This window comes from Tachypleus tridentatus, chromosome 2 (assembly GCF_004210375.1).
Source record: "Tachypleus tridentatus isolate NWPU-2018 chromosome 2, ASM421037v1, whole genome shotgun sequence".
Lineage (NCBI taxonomy): Eukaryota > Metazoa > Arthropoda > Merostomata > Xiphosura > Limulidae > Tachypleus > Tachypleus tridentatus.
Genome location: NC_134826.1, coordinates 48629960 through 48645728, shown reverse-complemented (window position 1 = coordinate 48645728; position 15769 = coordinate 48629960). Strand labels below are relative to the sequence as shown.

Here is a 15769-nt window from a genome sequence, read left to right as displayed (position 1 = left end):
CTAAAACTGGGTCGAGAATTCACATTTCAGCAGAACAGTAACCTGATGCATGAAACAACAGTAGTTTTAAAAGAGAAAAGCGAATGTCCAGGAGTGATTCAGTCAAAATCCTAACTTGAATCCAATAAAACATTTATGGCTAAACTTGAAGATTGATGTCCGTCAAAGATTCCAAAACTATTTGTCAGAATTGGGAAACTTTACTAGCAAGAATGGCCCGGCATGGCCGAGCGCGTTAAGGCATGCGCTCGTAATCTGAGGGTCGCGGGTTCGCGTCCGCATCGCGCTAAACACGCTCGCCCTCCCAGCCGTGGGGGCGTTATAATGTGACGGTCAATCCCACTATTCGTTGGTAAAAGAGTAGCCCAAGAGTTGGCGGTGGGTGGTGATGACTAGCTGCCTTCCCTCTAGTCTTACACTACTAAATTAGGGACGGCTCGGTGCAGTGGGCTAACAACTACTCACTTAAATATAGTGGAGCGCCATTAAGCTGCGGACCAGTAAACCGCGAAATCGCTTAAGCCGCTGTAGCAAGTCTTGTCCCAAAATTTTTGATGTATTAAATTTAAAAAAAAAGGTTTATTTTTATTGTAATCTTTATATTATTAATAAATCTTAATCAAAATTGTGTTGTATATTTTATTTATTAAAAAGGGGAAAAGCGAACCATCACAATGCATTGGTCGTTTGTGTTAAAACGGCACTTGTCAATTGTATCTGAATAGTCTATACATTAATATTATAATGATCACGCAATGGCCCGGATGAGGCTCCTCGGCGGAGCTGTTGGCGACTTCGGCTTTTCAGTCACAAAGGTTTAAGCCACGGACCACTTAAGCCGCGGTTAAGCAGGTTGACCCTCCAAACGGCGCTCCACTGTACCTGTTGAAGAATCCGCAAGTGATTGCGGCCCTATGTTCCTTGATGGAATCGAGTGGTGAATGAATGATGAATGAATGAATGGCTTGCAAGAATGGACAAAAATTACACCATCCCATTGTGCAAAGCTGGCAGAAACCTATCCAAAAAGACTCACAGCAGTAATTGTTGCCAAAGGCGCTTCCACCAAGTACTGACTTACAGGGCTGAATACTTATGCAATCAGCAAATTTCAATATACATATTATTTGTAGGTTTTATTTACTTTCAACTTCCTTCTTACACAAGTGTTAAGTTTGATAATTACATTTTAAAATAGAAACGAGTTAATTAAAAATTGCTTGGACTATTTGTATTTCATCAAAATGTGATATTATTGGTCGGGGTGAAAACCTTTTAAAAACACTGTACTTTTACCTGAATGCCACTTATAAGTACACATTATAACGTTATTATGACAAGAGCTGGTCACACAATACAAGTAATAATAATTTTTTTTTTGTTGTTTTGGAATTTCGCACAAAGCTACTCGAGGGCTATCTGTGCTAGCCATCCCTAATTTAGCAGTATAAGACTAGAGGGAAGGCAGCTAGTCATCACCACCCACCGCCAACTCTTGGGCTACTCTTTTACCAACGAATAGTGGGATTGACCGTCACATTATACACCCCCACGGCTGGGAGGGCGAGCACGTTTAGCGCGACGCGGGCGCGAACCCGCGACCCTCGGATTACGTAATAATAATATTAATTACAAGATGTAATTAATGTTACTTGTTGTTGTTTTACTATAAACTGAAAAAAACAAACAAACTTACCTAAACAGTGAATTCAAAATTGAAAGGAAAGAAACATAAGGCTTGAAAGCTTGATGCCTCTGGTTGCAATTCGGGTTTTACGTATTTATAAACTATTTGTTTTGTTTTCTTAATTTACTAAAGGGATCTTGGTCGTCTTATGTGGTGAAAATGTGTTAAAAACACACACACCATAAACTTTGCCGTTTTTCATTTAACGTCAAAAGAGTTCTTGAATTATCAACAAACCAGGAAAATCTGTAACGACAAACATTCTGGTAGTTATGACACTCGTCTCGCAATCTGTATGTCGCGGGCTCAAAAGCCGTCACTGAAAATTCATGCTATTTCTGCCGAGGGAGCTACACAATGTAACAGTTAAGTCCACTATTCATTGTTTGTTTTCAAATTTCGCCCAGAGCTAAATGAAAGCTATTTGCTCCAGCTGTCCTTAATTTAGTAGTATAAAACTAGAGGGAAGGCAGCTAGTCATCAATAACCACCGCCAACTCTTGAACTAATATTTTACCAACGAATAGTGGAATTGACCGTTCCATTATAACGCCCCCATGGCTGAAAGGGCGAGCATGTTTGGTGTGACGGGGGTTCAAATCCGCGACCCTCAAATTAGGAGTCGAGCGTTCTAACCACCTGACAATATCGAACCCCACTGTTCATTGGTAAAAGAGTAGCCAAAAAACTGGTGTTAGGCGGTGTTTACTAGCTGTCTTCGCTCTAGTGTAACACTTTTAAATCAGAAACAACTAGCATAGAAAGCCCTCGCATATCTGTTCGAAATTCAATATCCAAATAAACCAGATAAATATATTTGCATCTAGTTACGTCAGTGGATATCAGCGAATATGCATCTTTAATATACAGCACGTCACTTGGTTTATCCAACTGCTTATTTCATAAATAGTAATTAATTAATTAGTTTCTCAGACAAGCCACGACAATAGCCGCAATGTAATATTGTACAAATACGTGTGCATTTTGTAAAGAAAAAGAAAAAAGTCGATGTGACGTAATCGAAAATGGGCGTTTGATTACTATACGTAGGCGATTTCCGTAAACAGTTCTGTTTTCAAACGCTTACGTCAACAGTTTAGTTGTTATTCATAAAATCACCGCAATCTCGTCTCGATTCATGTCCTTTAGATTCTCACGTGGTATTTATTGCAAAGTTACAACGACTGATTAGCTCAAAGGTGAGCACTTGGAACATTTTCTAAAGACATAGAGGACTTTAACTTGATTTCTTTACCAAGGTATGCTTATGTTTATTTATACTACATACTATTATAAGTCTGCTTTTGATTTTTCAGAGACCTTCATGACATGTAACTGAAATAACGTAAAAAAATAAGGTAGATAAGAATTCCGCTACGCGTAAGTGTAGATCATCAGACGAATGTATTTCTCAACTAAGGTATACCCGTATAAAAGTTGAACTCGAATTCAAAGGAATTACAAGATTCGAATAAGAAATACGCCCTGTGCACTATGTAAAGGTATACTGGTACAGTATAAAGGTATACTGATCATCCGCAGTTCGCTTCGCTCCTTCTTTGTGAGTATTTGGGTATGTTTAACTTTTGGATGCCCAGGGAGATCAGGTGCACAAGACCTCTTTCTTCATCCCTAACATTCACATCGGCTACCAGTAACAATTTATTGTTGTAGATTTTGGGCCAGAGTATCCAACAGTACTGCGGCCCTTTTCAGGGGTCCATGTATTGCCTTGATTTGCCCTTTATTTTTCCCCTTATCCATTTATTTTTATTATTATTTTTACTTCTATTCCTTTTTTTAAATATTTTCTATTCGTTTATATATATATATATATATATATATATATTCCCTTTTTAGAAATTTGTAAGGTGTATTAATTTGATTTGTTATGAATTTCGCGCAAACCTACAAAGAGAGCTATCTGTGCTAGCCGTCTCTAATTTAGCATTGTAAGACTAGCGAGTGTGTGTTTGTGTTTTTATTATAGCAAAGCCACATCGGGCTATCTGCTCAGCCCACCGAAGGGAATCGAACCCCTGATTTTAGCGTTGTAAATCCGGATCATACCGCTGTACTAGCGAGAAGGGGCAGCGCCAACTACTTGGGCTACTCTTTTACCAACGGATAGTGGAATTGACAACACATTATAACGCTACTAAAGGCTGAAAGGGCGAGCATGTTTGATGGTTTGGTGCGACGGGGATTCGAATCCGCGACCCTCGGAGTACGGAGTTGAACGTCGTAACTCACCTGACCATGCGGGGCCTTTTACAATCTTAGGACAGGACGATGGTCTAATGTTTTTACAACCTCATAACAGTGTAAAGGTCTTAGGTTTTTATAACCTTATAACAGGAAAGCTAAGGCATAAAACTGACACAATCCACGCCAGATTGAACGACTGTCAAATAGTTTTTCAACAACAACATCAATAAATAAGCGTTTTTTGTTGTCATGCGGATTTATTCTGTTGACAAGTACCTGTAATGAAAACAGCAAACAAAACCAACACACTGGCATAGAGATATATCCAAATAAAGCACCATTATCTGATTGTAGTATATTATTCCATGATAAAGCCTCAGAGAAAGTGTAGCGTTTTAAAATGGTTGTCTCTTCGTTAGGGTTACATAACTCGTTTTAAAATGGTTGTCTCTTCGTTAGGGTTACATAACTCGCAAATCAAAGTTAAACAGAAACTTTTAGCTCGTACTGCAAAGTCAAAATGGCTTGAATCATCTGCATAATGATATGGAACAACGTTTGCTTCAAAATATAAACATGGCACAACAAGTTCCAAATATGGAATCAATACACAAAGAATATTTCATAGCAGAATTTCCAAGTTGTTTCAAGGTTATATTGTGTCCTGAAGGGCTTAACTGTAAGTGATCATCAGAGGTGTTACAGTTTGCATTGCGATCTTGTCACGATTTTTCTTTTGTTTTCCCCGTCACACCAAATATACTCGCCCTTTCAGCCGTGGAGGCTTATAATGTTACGGTCAATCTCACTATTCGTTGGTAAAAGAATAGCCCAAGAGTTTGCAGTGGGTGGTGATGGCTAGCTGCCTTCCTCTAGTCTTTCACTGCTAAATTAGGGACGTCTAGCGCAGATAGCTCTCTTGCAGGTTTGCGCAAAATTCATAACAAAAAACCAAATTAATACACCTTACAAATTTCTAAACTCTAACAAGTCTTCAGGTCGAGATAAACAACGTCTTGTTAAGTATTACGATTCATCTCGGATGAATCTCCAATTTATTACGTTATGTATTAGAATTTGAAATAGCCTTAAGCGAGATAAAGTATAATTTGCATTCAGAAGTTAACTAAAGTCGATATATTTCAACTTTGTGATATTTGCCAACAAGATTGATATGATACGCATAGTTTTCTTTCTTAACATAAATCTAGTTTAATACACACACTATAATATAATTTATAATAACAGTTATTACAAATCATGGTTTATATACAAATGTTTTACAAACAATATTGAGTCTTTTATCTGATCAAGATGTTCCTTGAAATCCTATCGCGGGTTCACGATGAGCGAATTAATTTCGAGTTGGTATGGGGACAATTCACTTGACGGGGATCAGGCTAGTTTTTCGCTGATCTCACGCGAATTTTTCACATTTTAAGTTTTATATAGTGTCTTCTTAAAAATACTAACGTTCGATAGTAATCCTGGTCCAATATCTGAAGTACCCGATTACAAAGCGTTAATCACAGTTATAGTTTCCTATGTTTATCGTATACCAACTGTAGGAGACCAACAACATATATTGTCTCATGATGCGTCCCGTTGATTTATAAGCATTAGGCGAGATTTTAGAATTTTTGCCCAAAACAACAATACTGGTATTTACATACACATATACATTGTAAATACTTACACTCGAGAATCTTCTACAATTTTAGTGGATAGGCGGGAATTTCACAAAACACATTTAACAGCACAATTTGCACGTATTTCTAAATATATATTTAACTGAAACATCGATATTAAAATTAATTTATGATAGTAAATTTGTCACAGTATACACATACCAAATCTGTGGAAGAGTATTTGTTGATAAAATTGGTAGATATCAAGACACAAGATTCACACTACATAAACAAATAGTCAAGCAGTTTATGCTGTTTTTCTATACATGAGGAAACTTGATCATAGAATCAACTAGAAATTGACGAAAATAATACAATAAAAACACTAGAAATTATAATAAAAGATTTGTTTGGTTTGTTTTGAATTTTGCGCAAAACTACGCGAGGGCTATCTGCGCTAGCTGTCCCTAATTTAGCAGTGTAAGACTAAAGGGAAGGCAGTTAGTCATCACCACCCACCGCCAACTCTTGGGCTACTCTTTTACCAACGAATAGTGGGATTGACCGTCACATTATAAGCCCCCACGGCTGAAAGAGCGAGCATGTTTGGTGTGATGGAGATTCGAACCCGCGACCCTCGGATTACGACTCGAACGCCTTAACCTACCTGGCCATGCCGGGCCTTAAATGCTAGCTAATTGAACAAAACTTCGAAATATAGGCTTTTGAGAGTTTTAAAAACTCCCAACAAAACAAATTCTAGCCAAAAGTCTTACCATAAGAGTAATATAATAATATGTAGTGTTTTAAACATATCACTTTTAAACCCTGGTATTTATTTAAGGTCTTAATTATGCTACACAACGTTGAAGAAATGTATTACTTATAAAACAAAAAATATCGTTACTTCCAGTCTGAATAAAATATTCTTTCTTTATAAATTGTCAACAGACGACTAACAGAGGTGCTACCCGGTGGCACAGCGGCGTGTCTTCGCACTCACATTCTAGAAAACAGGTACCGTTACATGTGGTGGGCAGAGAACAGTCTGTCTAGCTTTGCGCTTAACTATAAACAAACTGATAGAGATCGGAAGAGTCTTGTATTAACCGTGTCTCATCATCAAGCCATAGGCAAGACACACCCACACAAGCTAGCCATCACCACCCACCGCCAACTCTTGGGCTACTCTTTTATTTAACGAATCGTGGGATTGACCGTCACTTTATAACGACCCCAAGGCTGAAAGGGCGAGCATGTTTGGTATGATAAGGATTAAAACCCGTGCCCCTCGGATTACAAGTCGAATGCCTTAACCACCTAGCCATGCCGGGTCTAAGTAGTTAGTACAGGCATTCGTAACGATACATGTACAGTTGTGTTAAGGTTACGTGAATGTGACCAATTATCGTTTTCCGACTTCGTTTTTCTTAATATCAACTGTTATCACACTATTCAGATTTCCGTTGTATATCATACAAATATCACGGTCGCCCACATTGTTAGAATCTTATTCCAAGTAACAAAGCACATAAAATTATAAAAAGTCTCAATATTAATGAAAAGTGTCCAACCATGTTAGACTTGTAAGTTGTAGTTTTTTCATAATCTCAATGAACCAGGAATACATGACAAATCTGTCGTCCTTTTATTTTTAATATTTATTTTTAAATATATTTACTGTTAAACCAGTTATGTTGTTGTTATTGTTTTTGGAATTTCGCACAAAGCTACTCGAGGGCTATCTGTGCTAGCCGTCCCTAATTTAGCAGTGTAAGACTAGAGGGAAGGCAGCTAGTCATCACCACCCACCGCCAACTCTTGGGCTACTCTTTTACCAACGAATAGTGGAATTGACCGTAACATTATAACGCCCCCACGGCTGGGAGGGCGAGCATGTTTTGGCGCGACTCGGGCGCGAACCCGCGACCCTCAGATTACGAAGCGCACGTCTTAATGCACTAGGCCATGCCAGGCCCAAACCAGTTATGTTATTAATAAGTTGGTCTTTTTACATTGGGTAAAAACAATATAGCTGAAGTTTTATTTCTTAGACAACATCATTACTCGTTTTTTAAAGATCCCCATCGCGAAAAACCGACCCAAATTTAGTGACAAAAAACGTCATAGCCGAAAAACAGTTGGAGGCACCAAACTACGTAAGAATAATCCAAGAATACTATCTAAAAAGGCTTCTTCTTCTGATTAAAAATATACTCATAAGTGAAATTTGTATAAACACAAAAACAAAGAAGACTGTAGTGTTTGTAGATGCTGTTTATCTTTATTCATGATTGAATGAAGTAGATCATAGTAACTGAAAGCAAGAAATGGTGCTGAAAGTGGAGAAAGAAGATTAAAGATAAGAGGTGAGAGGTCAAATGCCGTGAGAGGTCAGAATCAAATTAGAAGAAAGCAAGATGTATGATATTGATTCTGGGGAATATGGGAACGCTGAAATCTCTAAAACCATTACTGCTGTATACAGCTGTATCTTTTCCACACTTCATGGATTTCAAATGTTAAAAGAAGATTCTGAATAGCAGAGTCAAGTAATTTATTTCTACCAATCAGTGTCTTCTAAGACAATTTAACTTTGGTGCGACACCTAGAGGGGTCATTATGTCGTGACTTGGGGTCTTAATAAACATATAGTTTTCTAAAGAGAATTTTTCCACTGATACAGCTCATGTTATTTCTTAATAGATAAAAAACAAACGTGTAGCTAGAGATGTTTTGTTTACTGAAATACGAATCCAGCACGATTCCACTATTTTCATGAATTAATTTCATGATTGTTGAAAATTAATTAGAGTTGAATGATTTCAAGATGAATGAATCACTCCGATAGTGTGATCTGTAGTTACTCGATCAATACTTCGACATACGAAGGATCAGAACACGTATCTGCTTTGGTGGAAATTTCTAGATTTATTTTATCATTGACTAGCTCCTTTTGTTGTTGTTGTTGTTACAAATATTCTGATTTATCTCAAGTGGATATACCGACGATCTAAAAAAACAGAGTAAATTATCAAATGCTCTGATTGACCTATGCCCACATTAAAGACGTGTTAAAAACGAACCAGTAAAGCTATGTCTAATAGTTGGATGATAAGCAACTATTCGTTATTGCTTTGTGTTACTATTGTTTGTTTGTTTTTAAAAACAGAATTGCATTTGTAAACGCTGATCATATGAAGTGGTGTGTTTGTGTTTTGTTTTGAGATTCCACAGGGCAGGAGTCCGCAACCCACAGCTCTCTGGCTATCTTCTGTGTTGAAATAAACGCGTGTTTTTACTGTTGTAAATTCGAATTGCTACTGTCGTCCCAGTTTTTTTAATGTTAGAACACTAGCGCAAATAGCAGCTCTCAAAATGTTTTCATCTTAGACAAAAAAAAAAAGTGTCTCTTTTTTGAAGGCGTGTCTTTGTTGCGAAATTTGGCAGCATTGCTGTCCTTCACTGAGAATCGAATCCCGGATTTTGGCATTGTAAGTCCGTAAACGTATTCGTGACCCAGCGCGGGCACCAGTAACTCCCGTTTAATGATTGAAAAACTATTAACATTTGAATAAGAAATCAATAAACGATCAATGTTTTACATTTATGGTTCATAGTTTTGAGCGTATGCCCCCCCCCCCGCTAGTACAGCAGTTAGTCTACGGATTTACAACGCTAAAATTAGGGGTTCGATTCCCCTCGGTGGGCTCAACAGGTAGCCCGATGTGGCTTTGCTATAAGAAAAACACACAAACACACAGTTTGTTTGTGACACAGGACGGGGCGTAGTCAAATGGATACTGTTCTCAATCTGAGAATATGACGTTCATGGCTGATCCCAAGTGTCAAAAAAAAAAGTGTGCTCCTAATTTTTGGGTCATGAATGCACCATACAGATGACGGTGAAATCCTACTGTTTGGTCCAGTGAGACTTTGGAACCTGTTTATCCATTGATTTACTTTGTTAGGCCCGGCATTGCCAGGTGGTTAGAACACTCGACTCGTAATTCTGGGTTTGATAATCATACGGTATAGGTAATACCAAATATTAGTAGAATATTGCTGGTTACAACCAAGAAGGGTATTTTAATAGTCGGGTGTAATGACGTATTATGTAATTATTACATTCTGAACTTCCTACTCGAATGGCCCAAATATTTCTTTTTTGTTTCTTCTTTTTTACATGGAGATAGTTTAATTTATCCTGCGTAGATAAGAAAAAAAGTCACAGATATAACTATCAATAGGAACTTCCTAGTAAAAGTAAAGTAGCGTGTATAAATATGACAACCACACCATTACTGTTATATCCAGTGACGACGAGGTTGTTCGGCAAATACCAAGACTATTCAAAGTGAATGGAGTACAATCAACATAGCAGTAGTAGTTGAGACACTTGATAACAACCATTAAAGTGGCCCGTTTTTGTTAGAGGTTGATTTAGTAGCTTCTACATTTTAAAGAGAGATAATTCCTCATCCTCTCCTATCCTTAGCGGTAAGTTTATGGACTAGCATTGCTAAAATCCGAGGTTCAATTCTTCGCGATGGACATAGAGCAAACAGTAAAACAACTACAACAGTTAATTCTATATTGCATACTCATAGTTAAATCTTCGTGTGATAGTTCTATGTTGAATGAAGAACTCGTGATTGAAGTGCCATAAAGTGCACCAATCGGGACCTTAGAGTTACAAGAGGTCAATGAAACATGAAAAGCAAGTTTCGCCAGCTAGCTATGACCCCGTAATAATTATCTTATACAAGTATGTTCCAATATTGTCTCAAAAGATCAGGACAAAATTGACCCTAAAAAGGGTGCCAGTTGCCCTATTGACTAATAAAGCGAACTAATGGGTTAAGTTGGGACGCATAATTTATACGTCACAAAGGGCGCCATCAAACATTGGTACGGTACTGTGTTGTAGTATTGAACTGCAAAACTTTCAGGTGAATCTAATATTTTTTTCATATTGTTTGTTTGCGAAGTGCGTAACTCCACCATGGGCTAACTATACTCTAACCACCGTGGGCATAGAAATCCGATATATTTTACCTTATAAGCCATTATATGGTTATTACAGGAATATTCTAGCCTCTATATCAAACTATAGACTAGGATATGAAATCTTTAAATATATTTTTATTCATATACTTGTAACGAATTTACGAATTTACCCTTATAAGTTTATTTTAGTACCTACATATGTTTCAGTTTGATGCATGTCCCGCATGTTCTCTAGATTTGTAGAAGATTCTCGAGAGCAAGAAACAACAATATTTGTTTTACGAAAACGTCAGCGTGTTTTCGAACATTGTTGAAAGTTCGAGAATCTCGCGTGACTGGTGTATAAAAGCGACACGCCGAATAGACAGTTATTATTATTGATCAGTTACAGTCAGTACACTATAAGCCTTGGAAACTATAATTGTTGCTAACGCTTATTAATCAGAAAACTGTATAATTTGACCAAGAACGTTTATAGACCTCGAACATTACAAACTCTCCAACTTCAGTGAATTAACTTCAGACGTTAATATTTCTACGAGAACATTAGATATCCTCCTCGGTAAAAAGTCACCTGGTAAGGGTGTGAGGCCAAACCAAGAAAAAACAGCGCTAGCTTAAGCGAGATGTGACAATATGAGCTCAGAATTAATCTGCCTATCGTGAAGTTTGTTTGTTTTTTAATTTCGCACAAAGCTACTCGAGGGCTATCTGTGCTAGCCGTCCCTAATTTAGCAGTGTAAGACTAAAGGGAAGGCAGCTAGTCATCACCACCCACCGCCAACTCTTGGGCTACTCTTTTACCAACGAATAGTGGGATTGACCGTCACATTATAACGCCCCCACGGCTGAAAGGGCGAGAATGTTTGGCGCGAGGGGAATGCGAACCCGCGACCCTCGGATTAGGAGTCGCACGCCTTACGCGCTCGGCCATGCCAGGCCGCCTGTCGTGAACCCGGATTGTCGATAAAATATTCAGTTCTAGACCAGATTGAAGACTTGGTATAGTTTGTAAGTTTATAAAACTCTTGTATATAAATCAATATTTGTAATAATTGTTATTATAAACTATATTGTTGTTTGTATATTAAAATATATTTGTATTGAGAAAGAAAATTGCGCGTATTATTCTTTTTTGGTAAATATCATAAAATTGAAACATATCGAAATTAAATTAACTTACAAATTAAAATAAAAATTTCCAGCTATTTGAATTCTTAACATGTAATATATGTAACATAGTAAATCGTAGACTAATCTGAGATTAATTATAATACATAACATAAAGAATATATTTTATAGTCAGTTAGGGATCTCGAATTTGAAGGTTATAAATAATAACCAGGTCATCAAATCGTTCACTTTATGCCTAAAAAATATTCACGTGCGAATTTAACTTGATATATATTTATATAATTTGCTACATTGCAATCGGAGATAATTATCTTAGACGAAAGCGTTGTTTTCTTAAAGGGCACACAAAACATACAGCTCTCAGAAAATTAATCCTTTGTGTAAACTTAATTTTGTAAACAAATAAGTGGTATCCTTTCCTTAAAGTATACAGATTTCGTTCATTGGACAACGTGAAGCCGTTCTTTCCTTTTGGAATCTGAAATCTCTTTCACGTGAATGGCCCGGCATGGCCAGGTGGTTAAGACACCGTAATCTGACGGTTGTGGGTTCGAGTCCCCTCGCATCAACTATGCTCGTCCTTTCAGCCGTGGGAGCGTTGTAATGTTACAGTCAGTCCCACTATTCATTGGAAATTGAGTAGCCGAAGTGTTGGCAGTGGGTGGTGAGGACTAGCTGCTTTCCCTCTAGTCTTACACTGCTGAATTAGAGACGGCTAGCGCAGATAGTCCTCGTATAGCTTTGCGGTAAATTCAAAACAAACAACCATTATCACCATATTTATTTACCATACATCACCATCTGATAACTATGGAACGTTATTGTACAATATAAAATATTCAAATATTTCAAGGCTTGTTAAGGACAGTCATGGTTCAAAACACCGCCCTTTCGGGTCTGTTTGTTTGTTTTTGGTCACACGTGTCTTTAATTTACAACAGACGTGAAAAACTCAGACGTAAGTTTTTCGTATCTTTGTTTTAGTCATAAAAACAATAGGAGGGAAGACACTCGGTATGCTGTTCTCACACAAGGAGAAGGGGAGGACAGAAGAGAACTTCAGGTCCCTGTTTGTAGTGATGTTTTAAACTTCACATGTCAGTTGGCAGGATAACTTAACTAACATAGAATCGAATAGACATCGATATTTTCCATTACTTAACACTGGATAATTACATACATTTTGTAAATTTGACTATATGTGTTTGTTTGTAGTTAAGAACAATGTTGCACAATAGTCGTAAATACGTAGATATGCCGGTGTGCCACTGGGGGTCAACATATAGAGAATGTACAGGGTGTTCGGAAAGTCACTGTGCACTTATATAGTTATTAACAGACATGTTTCAATATAGAATACAGGAGGTAAATATGAATGACAATTATAAACAATGTTGAAAGTGAACCCTGTTGGCATCAATACAGGCCTGGATCCTTCTTATTTTGTTTCTAAACACCGCTATCAGTTGCTGGCATGAAATAGACTGAATAGACATATGATTACAAAACTGCACAGTAACTTTCCGAACACCCTGTAATAAACAGCCGCAATTTCCACTGAATACACGTGCTTTTTTGCGATTTTGTTTAGAATAACTCAACAGATATTGGCGATAATATACATTCATACTTACCATCGCATAACAATGTACATTTTTTTGTGATTTTCACTAGAATTTGCGGATACCCTCTTTGACAGTCCCCTTCCTCCTCCAGCTAACACCAGTTTTGAAGTAGTGTAGATATTGAATATTGTTTATGGAACTGTAAGATCTTATTCAGTTGTACGTTTCTCAATTAACGAGGTTCGTTTAAAGACCTTTTGATGAAATTTTAAAACAACTTTTTGTATGTGATTTATAGCAACCTCGTTTGAACTTGATTGACTTTCGAGTATCAATCAGAAAGTAACACTGGTGACCTACTGATATTTAGAGTCGCGTTAATTACCTAAAAACTCTCTCTTTATGATGTCATGGCACCTTGACTTTTTAAATTCTCAAAAAAAAAATCCAGTTTGAGATCGTATTAAAATATTTTCAAGTCGAGAGTTTACGGACCTCGATACTTACCCCTTTTCAATTTATTGGCTGAACAGAGTTTATACAAACAATATTAGAAACCACACAGAAACAAGTGGCTGTTTATGTCATACAGTAGGAGTGGCGGGGTTTTCCATATTGTTTTTCACACTCGTATATACGAGTTGGTTGGTTCCGATAAATCAACAACATCTAGTATTGTTGCTGAAAGAGCAGACTGTTTCATACCAGTCTGTAGAGGGAAGGAAGGAGAAAGAGATACCGTGGGTTGAAGGCTGTCTGCACAACAACTTGTAAAAAAATGCGCGGAATGCTGCGTGGTTGTCGAGTGGGCGAAATGAGGTGGGAAGTTAAAAAAGCATACTTTCTCTGTGAGATAATAGTTGACAGGTCAAATACTGATACGTAAAACAGAAAAAAAGATAAAAAAATCATCTTGTCTCAGCCCTTTTGGTTGTCGTTAAATAGTCCTATCCTATTTCGTGACAATTTGTTGTTGAAGTACATCTTTCTACCATAAATAAAACTTTAAGATTAACTTGGAAATTTAGAAATGTTAAGAGCCGTTAAATGCACACTCATGTTTCAAATATATCTCCTAATGGATTAATTTTCTTTCTATTTTGAAGCATACAGTTTACCATAATATGTTGCATGTAACCTAGTAACGGCACAGATAAAACAATATTCAGAATGATAGTAGCATATTAAAGTTTCCTGGAAATGTCTTTCTGTTAGCTGTTTCGTTCAAACACTAGTCTGCCATTTAACAATCGAAAATTTAACCTTGGTAACTAAACAACGTATACCAGTACATGCGTTGACTAAATCACCTTCGAAGGCTCCTTGTTCTATGTCGGTACTAAGAGTAATTTCAAACGAGTAACTGAAGGGCAACATAAAACGATTTAAACATAACAAGTTGTGTTAACCTAAGATCTGTTCTTTGTTCAGTATATACTGCTATATTATACGTTTTATTATTTATAGTGATTCGGGCTTGGTACAGAAATGTTGCGGTTATTTATTTCTATTGAAGTACATGTTGACATTCATAATTGCAGTAAGTTATTAAAAAATTAGTGTTTATTTTAAATCGAGCTTAGCTACATTAATGATACAACTTAATTTACGATTTTCGAATCCTGGTCGCACCAAACATGCTCGCCCTTTCAGCCGTGAGGGCATTATAATGTTACGGTCAATCCCACTATTCGTTGGTAAAAGAGTAGCCCAAGAGTTGGCGGTGGGTGGTGATGACTAGCTGCCTTCCCTCTAGTCTTACACTGATAAATTAGGGACGGCTAGCACAGATAGCCCTCGAGTAGCTTTGTGCGAAATTCCAAAACAAACAAACAAACAAACAAAGACTTCTATTCGACTGAATTTATGGCATGGTTACTTATCAAAAGAATAAAAGTATGAAGTACTTCTCAATCAAACCAATATTTAGAGTTAGAGACGAGGGTTTTTGTGTTACCTTAACTGCCTAAGTATCTTCTTCGATTTCTCCATTTGCCATAACAGTAATGTCCATAGAATTATATTTATTTTTAAGAAGGTTATTGTTGTTTTGAATTAAGCACAAAACTACACAATGTGCTCTGCCCACCATGGGTATCGAAACCCGATTTTTAGCGTTGTAAGTCCGCAGACATACCACTGAGCTACTTGGGGGCAAGAAGGTTATATACGTTAAATTAGAACGATTTTGAATATGCAAATCAGGCAGTCGCGGGACAACTTTAGCTGATATGAAGTTGATGAGTGCGTGATAAAAAATTCGAATTAATCAAATTATACAGTGTCTGGGTGAAAGAAATCAAAAGAGTTTTATGAATGGAGTCTGACCAAACTCAATGCTTGTTATTAGAAGAATGACTCGGCGGTTAGGGCCTGAGCCTTTTTTTCCATCTTTATATAAATGATGTCGAAAGAGGCATAATTAGTAAGCTGATAAATTTTGTTAATAACATTATAAACTCTATGGTACTTCTAGCTGCATCGATGACTTTGAAGTATTATGGAATGACTTGGAGCAGTTGGTAAGTTGTACAAAT

At 37.1% G+C, this 15769-nt stretch overlaps 1 protein-coding gene across 4 annotated transcripts in view; it reads left to right on the top strand.

Moving 5' to 3' along the window:
- Positions 1-2787: 2787 nt before the first annotated feature.
- Positions 2788-15769, top strand: part of LOC143243110 (early estrogen-induced gene 1 protein-like) — a 35315-nt gene continuing 22333 nt past the window's right edge. For 2 of the 4 annotated variants that reach the window (XM_076486877.1, XM_076486921.1), the window contains exon 1: positions 2788-2946. The gene's annotated coding sequence lies outside the window, so the exon portion shown is untranslated. Of the gene's footprint in view, positions 2947-14628; positions 15755-15769 lie in introns of those variants that run through there. The other 2 variants (XM_076486920.1, XM_076486900.1) reach the window with 2 other exon arrangements.